The sequence below is a fragment of the Myripristis murdjan genome, chromosome 20 (genome assembly GCF_902150065.1).
Source record: "Myripristis murdjan chromosome 20, fMyrMur1.1, whole genome shotgun sequence".
In the NCBI taxonomy this organism is placed as follows: domain Eukaryota; kingdom Metazoa; phylum Chordata; class Actinopteri; order Holocentriformes; family Holocentridae; genus Myripristis; species Myripristis murdjan.
Window position 1 is genome coordinate 1,081,943 of NC_043999.1, and position 18,685 is coordinate 1,100,627.

Consider the following 18,685-nt stretch of genomic DNA (forward strand, 5'->3'; position numbering starts at 1 on the left):
GGTTTGAAAATTCGCACGTAGCTTCCTCTCCCAAAGACGCAAATTTTTCTAATTTGGTGTGTGGACCTAGATCCAAAGCTCTGCGCTGTGGAGCCTCAGGAAGTTTTGGCCATTCATTTTCTATGGGCGAAATTTTCAGAAAAATTGGAATTTTGGGAATTCCAGATGTTGGATTCCTTATAAAAGTAATAGCACACTTCTCCCAATGGGGCCGCACATTTTCCCAATTCACTGTGTGGGCCTAAAATCAAAGCTGTAGGAGGAGTAGCGCGCCAAAATATTTGCAGAATAATAATAATAATAATAATAAAAAGAATAAATATGAGCAACAATAAGATGTGTTGCCTTTCCAAGGCAAGCACATAATAATAATAACTAGAGGATAGAAAGTTTCTGAAGAAACTTTAATGTGCTTGCCTTGCGCATGTCGGGTTACACGCAACATCACCAGAGCCCGTCTACTGTATTAGAGTTTCTCTGATATCTCGTGCCTCAGCTTCAAAACAAACTGCTGCGTGCTGCTCTCTCTCTCTCTCTTTCTCTCTCTCTCTCTCTCTCTCTCTCTCTCTCTCTCTCTCTCTCTCTCTCTCTCCTCGCCGCTCTACACACATCCGTGATACTCAAAGACACGCGGTGGTTATGTCATGCACAAGCACATGCACGGTCGGGCACGCGAACGTGGATACGACGTAAATCATGCAGTCCTCCTCCCTCCGCAAAATCGTTTAATGCAAACGGCGGCATTGCGCAATCAATAATCAACCGATAATAATAATCAACCAGATCCGGCAGACCAAACCAGAGGGCTGTACTACAAAGGAGGCTCAATATAGCCAGGCTTTGTGTTCACTATCAGGCTCAACAAAACCTAAAGCTCCAGTCAAAGTTAAGTGGTATCACGACGGCGGTTATCATCAAGGTTTGTTCAGTCCGGCTGTCAGCTTTGTGCTCTGTGCGCATTCACAGAAAAGGGGGCGTTTTGGCATCATATGATTCTACTTCCGTGAAAAAAGGACCGTTCACGGGCTGCATAGTTCACGCAAGAGGAGCAGCTTGTCCTATGAAAGCTATGAGCTATGAAAATTTCAAAAATAAAATTAATGCTAAGAGCAACACTGTGGCCGCAAATAAGGCGAGAGAGGAGAGCTGGCGATTAATTTCAAAGGAAGCACAAAGGGGGATTCTGTCACTGTTATAGCCATTTTAAATAATTGCTGCAATATTCATTCAGTATTATGAATTTTAGTTTAGAAATATGTAACTTCAGTAGCCTTATGGGAGTGTTGCCTAGGAATTGGAGGTAAAGCCTGAGGTTAAGTCAGGTGACTGAAGGTGAGTGTGGGTGAGTCCAGCAGTGTCGGACGGAGCAGGCGGTGGTTACCATGGTTACATGACAATTTTGACCACTATTTACGCTGCTTAGAGCCACTTGTCAGTAGTTTCAGATAATTGTTCGTTACATTTGAAGTTTAACTTGAATTATGGAGCCATTCCGGTTGATGTTTGTTTGCTCCTTTTTTGTTAAATCTTTCTTTTTAAATCGAAATAAGTGGCGTTTGGAGTGCGTTTGAATCACCACTGGCTGCTCCCGTCCAACCATCATGCCGTGACAGTCACCGTTATAAGGGGTTTCCTTTAAAAAAAAAAAAGTAGCCTACTATAACAAACGTGAAGTCTGTGCACCACTAATAGTAGACCTGCATTGTGCATATGTGCCACCAAACACCGGACAAAAATTACTTTTCGTGATTTCACCTGGGTGAGATAGCGCCGCTTTTATAGCCGGACGGGGTTAAACTTAGCTCATAACCTGGTCGGGACCAGGTTATGAGTTAAGCATAAGTTACCATGGTGATCTAGCCGGGTTAAAAGAGAGCCACCTTCGTGATACAGGAAAGCCTGGCTTTAGACTCAACATACCTCGCTAACCCACTGAACCTGCTTCGTAGTACACCCCTCAGGTGGCCACACACAGCGTGAGGTGCTGGCCAACACCGAGCCGGCACCGCGCACACAGACTGTCATATAGTGTAGCACACTTGCAAGGGACGACGCTTACAAGGGCGTTGTGGTCGAGACGAGTTTACTCTCCATCTGTCAATCATACATAACAAGACACACACATTGCAGCCTGGTTCATAATGGCACGTGCAGCTCTTCTGATGATTACAGCCGAATGTAAAGAGCACGAACACAACAGGGGATCAACATAAAAACAAAGGCGACCGTCATGTGCACTGTGCTACGACATCAAGTAAAGGGGGCAGACTATATTAGTTACATTTTGCACTCCATAATAATAAACATCACCCACCGTCTGTTGACGTTAGCTCCGGCTCGCGGGAGCAAGCTAAGGGTAATTAGCGCTTAGCGAGCGAGCTAGCCATAACAGTTAGCTTACTCACGTCATCAAATAAATAATATATTTCCTTCGTGAGTCTCTTTGATATGTCTCGCTACCCCACTCACATACACTATTTCACACACGCACATTTCCATTAATCTAAACAGTCTGCTTACCTGTCAATCATACATCACAGAAGACGCACACATTGCAGCCTGGTTGATATCGGCATACGTAACTCTTCTGACGATTACAGCCGAATGTAGCCGAGCACGGCGTCTGGACGGACTGTAATTCTTGTCTTAGCGTGCCCTCTTGTGATAAGAACTGGTATCACCACAATAGACAGTTCTCCCTTTATCACAATGCATCAAGGTAAGTCCCCATATAACATGTATTTCTTATTATGAATCAAAAATAAAAATAAAAAATAAATGGGGGGCTCCGGCTGTCAGTTGGACACAGACGGAGGAAGTTATCTCTGAAACTGTCAAGGTAAATAAACACCCCTTAAATGAAACAAAACGTCTGTTAGTTAAAAGGAAGACATGATGAATGTATGTGTGTATTTCAATGTGACGTGCATATCGGGGGCAGTCGCGCTGGAGCGCGTTTGGGCTTGATAATGTGAGTGCAGGCCAGCAGGGGACTGGGGAGGGGAGAGAGAGGGCGGGAGACAGCCACGAAAATGGAGTTTTCAAATTGATTCGTAAATAACTTCAAATATGCAATTAACCTTGCTCTTGTGTTGATTTCATGGTAACACCCCCAGTGTTAGGCTCAGTTTTGACCCGTGTTTTAAATCAGCCATAAAATACCAACAAAAAACAATTATTTTTCATCCAATGTGTTTCTTATCTCTTGGTTACCTTGTTAGGCTTCCTTATCCATCCCTTATCTTAAAAAATTCCCCAAAAAATCCCAAGAGAATTATATAGATAAATAAAAGGTTGTTATGCTACCTGACTATTACTGAGGGATATTAGAACACATCTCAAAAATGTTCATAATTTTTTTATTATTATTTTAATATTATTAACTATAATAACATCTATTTTGTATATATTTACAGGGCTGCCAGTAGAGGGAGCTCACGCTCTTTGGATGTAAATGTAGATACAGTCACAAACAGAGTTAAGACTGGAGATCAGTAGAGTGGGTGAAGACTGGAGATAAGTATCACATTCCAGCAGATTTATTTATTTATTCATTTATTTATTTATTTAACTCCCGTAAATCAGTCACAGTCACACAAATAGGCTCCATATTTTTCTTACCTTGATGCAGAATTAGTGTTGAAAGTTGAAAGTTCATAAGCAGCCAAATGTTGCCAAAGCAGGCCAATTTTGAAGTAGACGCCCAACGTGATTGTTCCCTGCCCAACGGAATTAAAAATAGCCCAATCTGACAATCCTGGCAGGAGCAGAATTGAACTCCGTTCTCCAGCACAAGAGACTAGGAGAGGTTACCGCTGCGCTACCGGAGCTCAGGGGGGCGGAGCCCGAAATTACGTTGTATGAAGCAGACAGTCCAATGACACTGGTGCTGGTGACAAGATCGCCGAAAAGTACGGGTCAAACTACCGCATTTTTCTCCGCGATGGTAAGTCCGAGCAGAAAATGGATTGCACCACGAGAATCCTAAGGCTTTGAGCTTTTAAACCATGTTTAAATTATTTTCCAACTCCCGAAAATGCCCGATTTATGGCGAGTTGGAAACGTGTGTGTTTCTGCTTTCCTCCCGCGACTCTGCTTTGCCGATATAATGGGACTGAATGGGGGAGAGAGCTGGGACTCCCGCCTCGTTAAGAGTCGAAATGAAAAAAGTTGAAGCTACTTTGCTTTTGTCTTTACATTTTTCAAAGCACAACTATTTTTCCTACAATTTGATCCCAAATTTATGCATGTGGAGTTAAAATTATGGCCAGCACAGCAAGTTTAAGAAAAAAGTTTTAGGCGATTTTTCAGGGCTGCCTCCCTCTAACTCTCAGGAATTCGAGCTATGCCGCTCTAGCTCAGCCTACGTACCTCTCCCATTCATTTGTATAGAGTCTTAAATTTCGACTTCAAACTGGAATTTAGGAAAAACGGCATGTCGGATCGGTTTGAAAATTCGCAAGCAGCTTCCTCTCCACTAGACACAAATTTTTCTAATTTGGTGTGTGGACCTAGGTCCAAAGCTCTGGGCGCTAAAGCCTTCGAAAGTTTTTGCCCATTCATTCGAATGGGCCAAATTTGCCACAAAAATTGGAATTTTGGGAATTCCAGATGTTGGATTCCTTATAAAAGTAATAGCACACTTCTCCCAATGGGGCCGCACATTTTCCCAATTCATTGTGTGGGCCTAAAATGAAAGCTGTAGGAGGAGAAGCGTGCCAAAAAATTTGCAGAATAATAAAATATAATAATAATAAGAAGAAGAATAAATATGCACAACAATAAGATGTGTTGCCTCTCCAAGGCAAGCACATAATAAAAAATATGCACAACAATAAGATGTGTTGCCTCTCCAAGGCAAGCACATAAATATAGATAAATAAAAGGTTGTTATGCTACCTGACAATTACTGAGGGATATTAGAACACATCTCAAAAATGTTCATACATTTTTTTATTATTATTTTAATATTATTAACTATAATAACATCTATTTTGTATATATTTACAGGGCTGCCAGTAGAGGGAGCTCACGCTCTTTGGATGTAAATGTAGATACAGTCACAAACAGAGTTAAGACTGGAAATCAGTAGAGTGGGTGAAGACTGGAGATAAGTATCACATTCCAGCATATTTATTTATTTATTCATGTATTTATTTATTCATTTATTTATTCATTTAACTACCGTAAATCAGTCACAGTCACACAAATAGGCTCCATATTTTTTTCTTACCTTGATGCAGAATTAGTGTTGAAAGTTGAAAGTTCATAAGCAGCCAAATGTTGCCAAAAGCAGCCCAATTTTGAAGTAGACGCCCAACGTGATTGTTCCCTGCCCAACGGAATTAAAAATAGCCCAATCTGACAATCCTGGCAGGAGGAGAATTGAACTCCGTTCTCCACCTTGAGAGGTAAAGAAGTTACCGCTACGCTACTGGAGCTCATGGGGGCGGAGCCCGAAATTACATTCTATGAGGCAGACACCAGCAATGACACTGTTGCTGGTGACAAGATCGCCGAAAAACACGGGTCAAACTACCGCATTTTTCTCCGCGATAGTAAGTCCGAGCAGAAAATGGATTGCACCACGAGAATCCTAAGGCTTTGAGCTTTTAAACCATGGTCAAATTATTTTCCAACTCCTGAAAATGCCCGATTTACGGCGATTTGGAAACGTGTGTGTCTCTGCTTTCCTCCCGCGACTCTGCTTTGCCGATATAATGGGACTGAATGGGGGAGAGAGCTGGGACTCCCGCCTCGTTAAGAGTCGAAATGAAAAAAGTTGAAGCTATTTTGCTTTTGTCTCTACATTTTTCAAAGCACAACTATTTTTCCTACAATTTGATCCCAAATTTATGCATGTTGAGTGAAAATTGTGGCCAGTACAGCAAGTTTAAGACAAAGGTTTCAGGCGATTTTTCAGGGCTGCCTCGCTCTAGGTGCTCAGGCACGTCGCTCTATTTCCTACGTACCACTTGAATCCTCGGCCATTTGTTGTATTTCGTGAGCTGTTTTTCGTGAATTGCGAAAAAACGGCATGTCGAATCGGTTTGAAAATTCGCAAGCAGCTTCTTCTCCACATGATGCACATTTTTCGTATTTGGTGCGTGGACGCAGGTCCAAAGCTGTACGATCTGGAGCCTTTCAAAGTTTTGGCCCATTCATTCGAATGGGCCAAAATGTGCCACAAAAATGGGAATTTTGGGAATTCCAGATGTTGGATTCCTTAGAAAAGTAATAGCACACTTCTCCCAATCGGGCCGCACATTTTCCCAATTCATTGTGTGGGCCTAAAATGAAAGCTGTAGGAGGAGTTGCGCGCCAAAAATGTCCAGAATAAAAATAATAATAATAATAAGAATAAATATGCACAACAATAAGATGTGTTGCCTCTCCAAGGCAAGCACATAATAATTTAGGATAGTAAGATGTGTTGCCTTTCCAAGGCAAGCACATAATAAATATGCACAACAATAAGATGTGTTGCCTCTCCAAGGCAAGCACATAACTAGAGGATAGAAAGTTTCTGAAGAAACTTTAATGTGCTTGCCTTGCGCATGTCGGGTTACACGCAACATCACCAGAGCCTGTCTACTGTATTAGAGTTTCTCTGATATCACGTGCCTCAGCTTCAAAACAAACTGCTGCGTGCTGCTCTCTCTCTCTCTCTCTCTCTCTCTCTCTCTCTGTCTCTCCTCGCCGCTCTACACACATCCGTGATACTCAAAGACACGCGGTGGTTATGTCATGCACAAGCACATACACGGTCGGGCACGCGAACGTGGATACGATGTAAATCATGCAGTCCTCCTCCCTCCACAAAATCGTTTAATGCAAACGGCGGCATTGCGCAATCAATAATCAACCAGATCCGGCAGACCTAACCAGAGGGCTGTACTACGAAGGAGGCTCAATATAGCCAGGCTTTGTGTTCACTATCAGGCTCAACAAAACCTAAAGCTCCAGTCAAAGTTAAGTGGTATCACGACGGCGGTTATCATCAAGGTTTGTTAAGCCCGGCTGTCAGCTTTGTGCTCTGTGCGCATTCACAGAAAAGGGGGCGTTTTGGCATCATATGATTCTACTTCCATGAAAAATAGACCGTTCACGGGCTGCATAGTTCACACAAGAGGAGCAGCTTGTCCTCATGGAAAGCTATGAAAATTTCAAAAATAAAATTAATGCTAAGAGCAACACTGTGGCCGCAAATAAGACGAGAGAGGAGAGCTGGCGATTAATTTCAAAGGAAGCACAAAGGTTGGGGATTCTGTCACTGTTATAGCCATTTTAAATAATTGCTGCAATATTCATTCAGTATTATGAATTTTAGTTTAGAAATATGTAACTTCAGTAGCCTTATGGGAGTGTTGCCTAGGAATTGGAGGTAAAGCCTGAGGTTAAGTCAGGTGACTGAAGGTGTGTGTGGGTGAGTCTAGCAGTGTCGGACGGAGCAGGCGGTGGTTACCATGGTTACATGACAATTTTGACCACTATTTACGCTGCTTAGAGCCACTTGTCAGTAGTTTCAGATAATTGTTCGTTACATTTGAAGTTTAACTTGAATTATGGAGCCATTTCGGTTGATGTTTGTTTGCTCCTTTTTTGTTAAATCTTTATTTCTAAATCGAAATAAGTGGCGTTTGGAGTGCATTTGAATCACCACTGGCTGCTCCCGTCCAATCATCATGCCGTGACAGTCACCGTTATAAGGGGTTTCCTTTAAAAAAAAAAAGTTGCCTACTATAACAAACGTGAAGTCTGTGCACCACTAATAGTATACCTGCATTGTGCATATGTGCCACCAAACACCGGACAAAAATTACTTTTCGTGATTTCACCTGGGTGAGATAGCGCCGCTTTTATAGCCGGACGGGGTTAAACTTAACTCATAACCTGGTCGGGACCAGGTTATGAGCTAAGCATAAGTTACCATGGTGATCTAGCCGTGTTAAAAGAGAGCCACCTTCGTGATACAGGAAAGCCTGTCTTTAGACTCAACATACCTCGCTAACCCACTGAACCTGCTTCGTAGTACACCCCTCGGGTGGCCACACACAGCGTGAGGTGCTGGCCAACACCGAGCCGGCACCGCGCACACAGACTGTCATATAGTGTAGCACACTTGCAAAGGACGACGCTTACAAGGGCGTTGTGGTCGAGACGAGTTTACTCTCCATCTGTCAATCATACATAACAAGACACACACATTGCAGCCTGGTTCATAATGGCATGTGCAGCTCTTCTGATGATTACAGCCGAATGTAAAGAGCACGAACACAACAGGGGATCAAAATAAAAACAAAGGCGACCGTCATGTGCACTGTGCTACGACATCAAGTAAAGGGGGCAGACTATATTAGTTACATTTTGCACTCCATAATAATAAACATCACCCACCGTCTGTTGACGTTAGCTCCGGGTCGCGGGAGCAAGCTAAGGGTAATTAGCGCTTAGCGAGCGAGCTAGCCATAACAGTTAGCTTACTCACGTCATCAAATAAATAATATATTTCCTTCGTGAGTCTCTTTGATATGTCTCGCTACCCCACTCACATACACTATTTCACACACGCACATTTCCATTAATCTAAACAGTCTGCTTACCTGTCAATCATACATCACAGAAGACGCACACATTGCAGCCTGGTTGATATCGGCATACGTAACTCTTCTGACGATTACAGCCGAATGTAGCCGAGCACGGCGTCTGGACGGACTGTAATTCTTGTCTTAGCGTGCCCTCTTGTGATAAGAACTGGTATCACCACAATAGACAGTTCTCCCTTTATCACAATGCACAAGGTAAGTCCCACAATAACATGTATTTCTTATTAAGAATCAAAAATAAAAATAAAAAATAAATGGGGGGCTCCGGCTGTCAGTTGGACACAGACGGAGGAAGTTACCTCTGAAACTGTCAAGGTAAATAAACACCCCTTAAATGAAACAAAACGTCTGTTAGTTAAAAGGAAGACATGATGAATGTATGTGTGTATTTCAATGTGACGTGCATACCGGGGACAGTCGCGCTGGAGCGCGTTTGGGCTTGATAATGTGAGTGCAGGCCAGCAGGGGACTGGGGAGGGGGGAGAGAGGGCTGCAGACAGCCACGAAAATGTAGTTTTCAAATTGATTCGTAAATAACTTAAAATATACAATTAACCTTGCTCTTGTGTTGATTTCATGGTAACACCCCCGGTGTTAGGCTCAGTTTTGACCCGTGTTTTAAATCAGCCATAAAATACCAACAAAAAACAATTATTTTTCATCCAATGTGTTTCTTATCTCTTGGTTACCTTGTTAGGCTTCCTTATACATGAAAAGATTGGTTTTTAATATTTTTGTAGTGCCCCTTTGTGGGCCTTTGTTTTGACACCATACCTCTTGCTTTCAATATTAAAAAATTCCAAAAAAAATCCCAAGAGAATTATATAGATAAATAAAAGGTTGTTATGCTACCTGACAATTACTGAGGGATATTAGAACACATCTCAAAAATGTTCATACATTTTTTTATTATTATTTTAATATTATTAACTATAATAACATCTATTTTGTATATATTTACAGGGCTGCCAGTAGAGGGAGCTCACGCTCTTTGGATGTAAATGTAAATACAGTCACTGCCAAATCCACTTTTGGGTATTGATGGGGGCAAACAGAGTTAAGACTGGAGATCAGTAGAGTGGGTGAAGACTGGAGATAAGTATCACATTCCAGCATATTTATTTATTTATTCATGTATTTATTTATTCATTTATTTATTCATTTAACTGCCGTAAATCAGTCACAGTCACACAAATAGGCTCCATATTTTTTCTTACCTTGATGCAGAATTAGTGTTGAAAGTTGAAAGTTCATAAGCAGCCAAATGTTGCCAAAAGCAGCCCAATTTTGAAGTAGACGCCCAACGTGATTGTTCCCTGCCCAACGGAATTAAAAATAGCCCAATCTGACAATCCTGGCAGGAGCAGAATTGAACTCCGTTCTCCAGCACGAGAGACAGAGAGGTTACCGCTGCGCTACCGGAGCTCAGGGGGGCGGAGCCCGAAATTACTGTCTATGAAGCAGACAGGAGCAATGACACTGGTGCTGGTGACAAGATCGCCGAAAACCACGGGTCAAACTACCGCATTTTTCTCCGCGATAGTAAGTCCGAGCAGAAAATGGATTGCACCACGAGAATCCTAAGGCTTTGAGCTTTTAAACCATGTTTAAATTATTTTCCAATTCCCGAAAATGCCCGATTTACGGCGAGTTGGAAACGTGTGTGTCTCTGCTTTCCTCCCGCGACTTTGCTTTGCCGATATAATGGGACTGAATGGGGGAGAGAGCTGGAACTCCCGCCTCGTTAAGAGTCGAAATGAAAAAAGTTGAAGCTATTTTGCTTTTGTCTTTACATTTTTCAAAGCACAACTATTTTTCCTACATTTTGATCCCAAATTTATGCATGTGGAGTGAAAATTGTGGCCACCAGAGCAAGTTTAAGACAAAGGTTTCAGGCGATTTTTCATGGCTGCCTCCCTCTAGCTCTCAGGAATTCCAGCTATGCCGCTCTAGCTCAGCCTACGTACCTCTCCCATTCGTTTGTATTGAGTCTGGAATTTCGACGTTAAACTGGAATTGCGGGAAAACGGAATGTCGGATCGGTCTGAAAATCGAAACTCTGCTTCTTCTCCACAAGACGCACATTTTTCTAATTTGGTGTGTGGACCTAGGTCCAAAGCTCTGGGCGCTGGAGCCTTCGGAAGTTTTTGCCCATTCATTCGAATGGGCCAAATTTGCTACAAAAATTGGAATTTGGGGAATTCCAGATGTTGGATTCCTTATAAAAGTAATAGCACACTTCTCCCAATTGGGCCACACATTTTCCCAATTCATTGTGTGGGCCTAAAATCAAAGCTGTAGGAGGAGTAGCGCGCCGAAGAAATTTGCAGAAAAATAATAATAATAATAATAAAAATAATAATTTAGAATAGTAAGATGTGCTGCCTCTCCAAGGCAAGCACATAATAATAATAACTAGAAGATAGAAAGTTTCTGAAGAAACTTTAATGTGCTTGCCTTGCGCATGTCGGGTTACACGCAATATCACCAGAGCCTGTCTACTGTATTAGAGTTTTTCTGATATCACGCGCCTCAGCTTCAAAACAAACTGCTGCGTGCTGCTCTCTCTCTCTCTCTCTCTCTCTCTCTCTCTCTCTCTGTCTCTGTCTCTCTCCTCGCCGCTCTACACACATCCGTGATACTCAAAGACACGCGGTGGTTATGTCATGCACAAGCACATGCACGGTCGGGCACGCGAACGTGGATACGACGTAAATCATGCAGTCCTCCTCCCTCCGCAAAATCGTTTGATGCGAACGGCGGCATTGCGCAATCAATAATCAACCGATAATAATAATCAACCAGATCTGACAGGTGCGCCGCGCACACAGACTGTCATATAGTGTAGCACACTTGCAAAGGACGACGCTTACAAGGGCGTTGTGGTCGAGACGAGTTTACTCTCCATCTGTCAATCATACATAACAAGACACACACATTGCAGCCTGGTTCATAACCGCACGTGCAGCTCTTCTGATGATTACAGCCGAATGTAAAGAGCACGAACACAACAGGGGATCAACATAAAAACAAAGGCGACCGTCATGTGCACTGTGCTACGACATCAAGTAAAGGGGGCAGACTATATTAGTTACATTTTGCACTCCATAATAATAAACATCACCCACCGTCTGTTGACGTTAGCTCCGGGTCGCGGGAGCAAGCTAAGGGTAATTAGCGCTTAGCGAGCGAGCTAGCCATAACAGTTAGCTTACTCACGTCATTAAATAAATAATATATGTCCTTCGTGAGTCTCTTTGATATGTCTCGCTACCCCACTCACATACACTATTTCACACACACACACACACATTTCCATTAAACTAAACAGTCTGCTTACCTGTCAATCATACATCACAGAAGACGCACACATTGAAGCCTGGTTCATATCGGCATACCAACTCTTCTGACGATTACAGCCGAATGTAGCCGAGCACGGCGTCTGAACGGACTGTATTTCTTGTCTTAGCGTGCCCTCTTGTGATAAGAACTGGTATCACCACAATAGACAGTTCTCCCTTTACCACAACTGAAGGTAAGTCCCACAATAACAGGTATTTCTTATTATGATTCAAAAATAAAAATAAAAATAAAAAATAAATGGGGGCTCCGGCTGTCAGTTGGACAAAGACGGAGGAAGTTACCTCTGAAACTGTCAAGGTAAATAAACACCCCTTAAATGAAACAAAACGTCTGTTAGTTAAAAGGAAGACATGATGAATGTATGTGTGTATTTCAATGTGACGTGCATATCGGGGGCAGTCGCGCTGGAGCGCGTTTGGGCTTGATAATGTGAGTGCAGGCCAACAGGGGACTGGGGAGGGGGGGAGAGAGGGCGGGACACAGCCACGAAAATGTAGTTTTCAAATTGATTTGTAAATAACTTAAAATATGCAATTAACCTTGCTCTTGTGTTGATTTCATGGTAACACCCCCGGTGTTAGGCTCAGTTTTGACCCGTGTTTTAAATCAGCCATAAAATACCAACAAAAAACAATTATTTTTCATCCAATGTGTTTCTTATCGCTTGGTTACCTTGTTACTTCCAAAAAAAATCCCAAGAGAATTATATAGATAAATAAAAGGTTGTTATGCTACCTGACTATTACTGAGGGATATTAGAACACATCTAAAAAATGTTCCTAATTTTGTTTTTATTATTATTTTAATATCATTAACTATAATAACATCGATTTTGTATATATTTACAGGGCTGCCAGTAGAGGGAGCTCACGCTCTTTGGATGTAAATGTAGATACAGTCACAAACAGAGTTAAGACTGGAGATCAGTAGAGTGGGTGAAGACTGGAGATAAGTATCACATTCCAGCATATTTATTTATTTATTCATGTATTTATTTATTTAACTACCGTAAATCAGTCACAGTCACACAAATAGGCTCCATATTTTTTCTTACCATGATGCAGAATTAGTGTTGAAAGTTGAAAGTTCATAAGCAGCCAAATGTTGCCAAAAGCAGCCCAATTTTGAAGTAGACGCCCAACGTGATTGTTCCCTGCCCAACAGAATTAAAAATAGCCCAATCTGACAATCCTGGCAGGAGGAGAATTGAACTCCGTTCTCCAGCACGAGAGGTACAAAGCTTACCGCTGCGCTACCGGAGCTCAGGGGGGCGGAGCCCGAAATTACGTTGTATGAAGCAGACAGGAGCAATGACACTGGTGCTGGTGACAAGATCGCCGAAAACCACGGGTCAAACTACCGCATTTTTCTCCGCGATAGTAAGTCCGAGCAGAAAATGGATTGCACCACGAGAATCCTAAGGCTTTGAGCTTTTAAACCATGTTTAAATTATTTTCCAATTCCCGAAAATGCCCGATTTACGGCGAGTAGAATACGTGTGTGCTTCTGCTTTCCTCCCGCGACTTTGCTTTGCCGATATAATGGGACTGAATGGGGGAGAGAGCTGGGACTCCCGCCTCGTTAAGAGTCTCAATGAAAAAAGTTGAAGCTACTTTGCTTTTGTCTTTACATTTTTCAAAGCACAACTATTTTTCCTACAATTTGATCCCAAATTTATGCATGTTGAGTGAAAATTGTGGCCAGCAGAGCAAGTTTAAGACAACATTTTGAGGCGATTTTTCAGGGCTGCCTCCCTCTAGCTCTCAGGAATGCATGGAATGACACTGTAGTGCAACTCCATTAGTGTGTATTGCGTGTGTAATTCCGACTTTAAACTGGAATTGCGGAAAAACGGAATGTGGGATCGGTCTGAAAATCGAAACTCTGCTTCTTCTCCACATGATGCACGTTTTTCTAATTTGGTGTGTGGACCTAGGTCCAAAGCTCTGGGCGCTGGAGCCTCCGAAAGTTTTTGCCCATTCATTCGAATGGGCCAAATTTGCCACAAAAATTGGAATTTTGGGAATTCCAGATGTTGGATTCCTTATAAAAGTAATAGCCCACTTCTCCCAATGGGGCCGCACATTTTCCCAATTCATTGTGTGGGCCTAAAATGAAAGCTGTAGGAGGAGTAGCGCGCCGAAGAAATTTGCAGAAAAATAAAATATAATAATAATAACTAGAGGATAGAAAGTTTCTGAAGAAACTTTAATGTGCTTGCCTTGCGCATGTCGGGTTACACGCAACATCACCAGAGCCTGTCTACTGTATTAGAGTTTCTCTGATATCACGTGCCTCAGCTTCAAAACAAACTGCTGCGTGCTGCGCTCTCTCTCTCTCTCTCTCTCTCTCTCTCTCTCTCTCTGTCTCTCCTCACCGCTCTACACACATCCGTGATACTCAAAGACACGCGGTGGTTATGTCATGCACAAGCACATGCACGGTCGGGCACGCGAACGTGGATACGACGTAAATCATGCAGTCCTCCTCCCTCCGCAAAATCGTTTCATGCAAACGGCGGCATTGCGCAATCAATAATCAACCGATAATAATAATCAACCAGATCCGGCAGACCAAACCAGAGGGCTGTACTACGAAGGAGGCTCAATATAGCCAGGCTTTGTGTTCACTATCAGGCTCAACAAAACCTAAAGCTCCAGTCAAAGTTAAGTGGTATCACGACGGCGGTTATCATCAAGGTTTGTTAAGTCCGGCTGTCAGCTTTGTGCTCTGTGCGCATTCACAGAAAAGGGGGCGTTTTGGCCTCATATGATTCTACTTCCGTGAAAAATGGACCGTTCACGGGCTGCATAGTTCACGCAAGAGGAGCAGCTTGTCCTATGAAAGCTATGAGCTATGAAAATTTCAAAAATAAAATTAATGCTAAGAGCAACACTGTGGCCGCAAATAAGGCGAGAGAGGAGAGCTGGCGATTAATTTCAAAGGAAGCACAAAGGTTGGGGATTCTGTCACTGTTATAGCCATTTGAAACAATTGCTGCAATATTCATTCAGTATTATGAATTTTAGTTTAGAAATATGTAACTTCAGTAGCCTTATGGGAGTGTTGCCTAGGAATTGGAGGTAAAGCCTGAGGTTAAGTCAGGTGACTGAAGGTGTGTGTGGGTGAGTCTAGCAGTGTCAGACGGAGCAGGCGGTGGTTACCATGGTTACATGACAATTATGACCACTATTTACGCTGCTTAGAGCCACTTGTCAGTATTTTCAGATAATTGTTCGTTACATTTGAAGTTTAACTTGAATTATGGAGCCATTTCGGTTGATGTTTGTTTGCTCCTTTTTTGTTAAAACTTTCTTTCTAAATCGAAATAAGTGGCGTTTGGAGTGCGTTTGAATCACCACTGGCTGCTCCCGTCCAATCATCATGCCGTGACAGTCACCGTTATAAGGGGTTTCCTTTAAAAAAAAAAAAAAAAAAAAGTAGCCTACTATAACAAACGTGAAGTCTGTGCACCACTAATAGTATACCTGCATTGTGCATATGTGCCACCAAACACCGGACAAAAATTACTTTTCGTGATTTCACCTGGGTGAGATAGCGCCGCTTTTATAGCCGGACGGGGTTAAACTTAGCTCATAACCTGGTCGGGGCCAGGTTATGAGTTAAGCATAAGTTACCATGGTGATCTAGCCGGGTTAAAAGAGAGCCACCTTCGTGATACAGGAAAGCCTGGCTTTAGACTCAACATACCTCGCTAACCCACTGAACCTGCTTCGTAGTACAGCCCTCGGGTGGCCACACACAGCGTGAGGTGCTGGCCAACACCGAGCCGGCGCCGCGCACACAGACTGTCATATAGTGTAGCACACTTGCAAAGGACGACGCTTACAAGGGCGTTGTGGTCGAGACGAGTTTACTCTCCATCTGTCAATCATACATAACAAGACACACACATTGCAGCCTGGTTCTAACGGCATGTGCAGCTCTTCTGATGATTACAGCCGAATGTAAAGAGCACGAACACAACAGGGGATCAACATAAAAAACAAAGGCGACCGTCATGTGCACTGTGCTACGACATCAAGTAAAGGGGGCAGACTATATTAGTAACATTTTGCACCCCATAATAATAAACATCACCCACCGTCTGTTGACGTTCGCTCCGGGTCGCGGGAGCAAGCTAAGGGTAATTTGCGCTTAGCGAGCGAGCTAGCCATAACAGTTAGCTTACTCACGTCATCAAATAAATAATATATTTCCTTCGTGAGTCTCTTTGATATGTCTCGCTACCCCACTCATATACACTATTTCACACACGCACATTTCCATTAAACTAAACAGTCTGCTTACCTGTCAATCATACATCACAGAAGACGCACACATTGCAGCCTGGTTCATAACTGAATGCTGAACTCTTCTGACGATTACAGCCGAATGCAGCCGAGCACGGCGTCTGGACGGACTGTATTTCTTGTCTTAGCGTGCCCTCTTGTGATAAGAACTGGTATCACCACAATAGACAGTTCTCCCTTTATCACAATGCACAAGGTAAGTCCCACAATAACATGTATTTCTTATTATGAATCAAAAATAAAAATAAAAAATAAATGGGGGCTCCGGCTGTCAGTTGGACACAGACGGAGGAAGTTACCTCTGAAACTGTCAAGGTAAATAAACACCCCTTAAATGAAACAAAACGTCTGTTAGTTAAAAGGAAGACATGATGAATGTATGTGTGTATTTCAATGTGACGTGCATACCGGGGGCAGTCGCGCTGGAGCGCGTTTGGGCTTGATAATGTGAGTGCAGGCCAGCAGGGGACTGGGGAGGGGAGAGAGAGGGCGGGACACAGCCACGAAAATGGAGTTTTCAAATTGATTCGTAAATAACTTCAAATATGCAATTAACCTTGCTCTTGTGTTGATTTCATGGTAACACCCCCGGTGTTAGGCTCAGTTTTGACCCGTGTTTTAAATCAGCCATAAAATACCAACAAAAAACAATTATTTTTCATCCAATGTGTTTCTTATCTCTTGGTTACCTTGTTACTTCCAAAAAAAATCCCAAGAGAATTATATAGATAAATAAAAGGTTGTTATGCTACCTGACTATTACTGAGGGATATTAGAACACATCTAAAAAATGTTCATAATTTTTTTTTTATTATTATTTTAATATTATTAACTATAATAACATCTATTTTGTATATATTTACAGGGCTGCCAGTAGAGGGAGCTCACGCTCTTTGGATGTAAATGTAGATACAGTCACAAACAGAGTTAAGACTGGAGATCAGTAGAGTGGGTGAAGACTGGAGATATGTATCACATTCCAGCAGATTTATTTATTTATTCATTTATTCATTCATTTAACTACCGTAAATCAGTCACAGTCACACAAATAGGCTCCATATTTTTTCTTACCTTGATGCAGAATTAGTGTTGAAAGTTGAAAGTTCATAAGCAGCCAAATGTTGCCAAAAGCAGGCCAATTTTGAAGTAGACGCCCAACGTGATTGTTCCCTGCCCAACAGAATTAAAAATAGCCCAATCTGCCAATCCTGGCAGGAGGAGAATTGAACTCCGCTCTCCACAATGAGAGGCTGGAGAGGTTACCGCTACGCTACTGGAGCTCATGGGGGCGGAGCCCGAAATTACTGTCTATGAAGCAGACAGGAGCAATGACGCTGGTACTGGTGACAAGATCGCCGAAAACCACGGCTCAAACTACCGCATCTTTCTCCGCGATAGTAAGTCCGAGCAGAAAATGGATTGCACCACGAGAATCGTAAGGCTTTGAGCTTTTAAACCATGTTTAAATTATTTTCCAACTCCCGAAAATGCCCGATTTATGGCGAGTTGGAAACGTGTGTGTTTCTGCTTTCCTAACGCGACTCTGCTTTGCCGATATAATGGGACTGAATGGGGGAGAGAGCTGGGACTCCCGCCTCGTTAAGAGTCGAAATGAAAAAAGTTGAAGCTATTTTGCTTTTGTCTTTACATTTTTCAAAGCACAACTATTTTTCCTACAATTTGATCCCAAATTTATGCATCTGCAGTGAAAATTGTGGCCAGCAGAGCAAGTTTAAGACAAAAATTTCAGGCGATTTTTCAGGGCTGCCTCCCTCTAACTCTCAGGAATTTCAGCTATGCCGCTCTAGCTCAGCCTACGTACCTCTCCCATTCGTTTGTATTGAGTCTGGAATTTCGACTTCAAAGTGGAATTTAGGAAAAACGGAATGTCGGATCGGTTTGAAAATTCACAGGTAGGTTCCTCTCCCAAAGACGCAAATTTTTCTAATTTGGTGTGTGGACCTAGGTCCAAAGCTCTGCTCTGTGGAGCCTCGGGAAGTTTTGCCCATTCATTCTAATGGGCCAAATTTGCCACAAAAATGGGAATTTTGGGAATTCCAGATGTTGGATTCCTTATAAAAGTAATAGCACACTTCTCCCAATGGGGCCGCACATTTTCCCAATTCATTGTGTGGGCCTAAAATGAAAGCTGTAGGAGGAGTAGCGCGCCGAAGAAATTTGCGGAAAAATAATAATAATAAAAATAATAATTTAGAATAGTAATATGTGCTGCCTCTCCAAGGCAAGCACATAATAATAATAAAAATAATAAAACACAACAATAAGATGTGTTGCCTTTCCAAGGCAAGCACATAATAAAAAGAATAAATATGAGCAACAATAAGATGTGTTGCCTTTCCAAGGCAAGCACATAATAATAATAATAATAGTAATAGTAATACT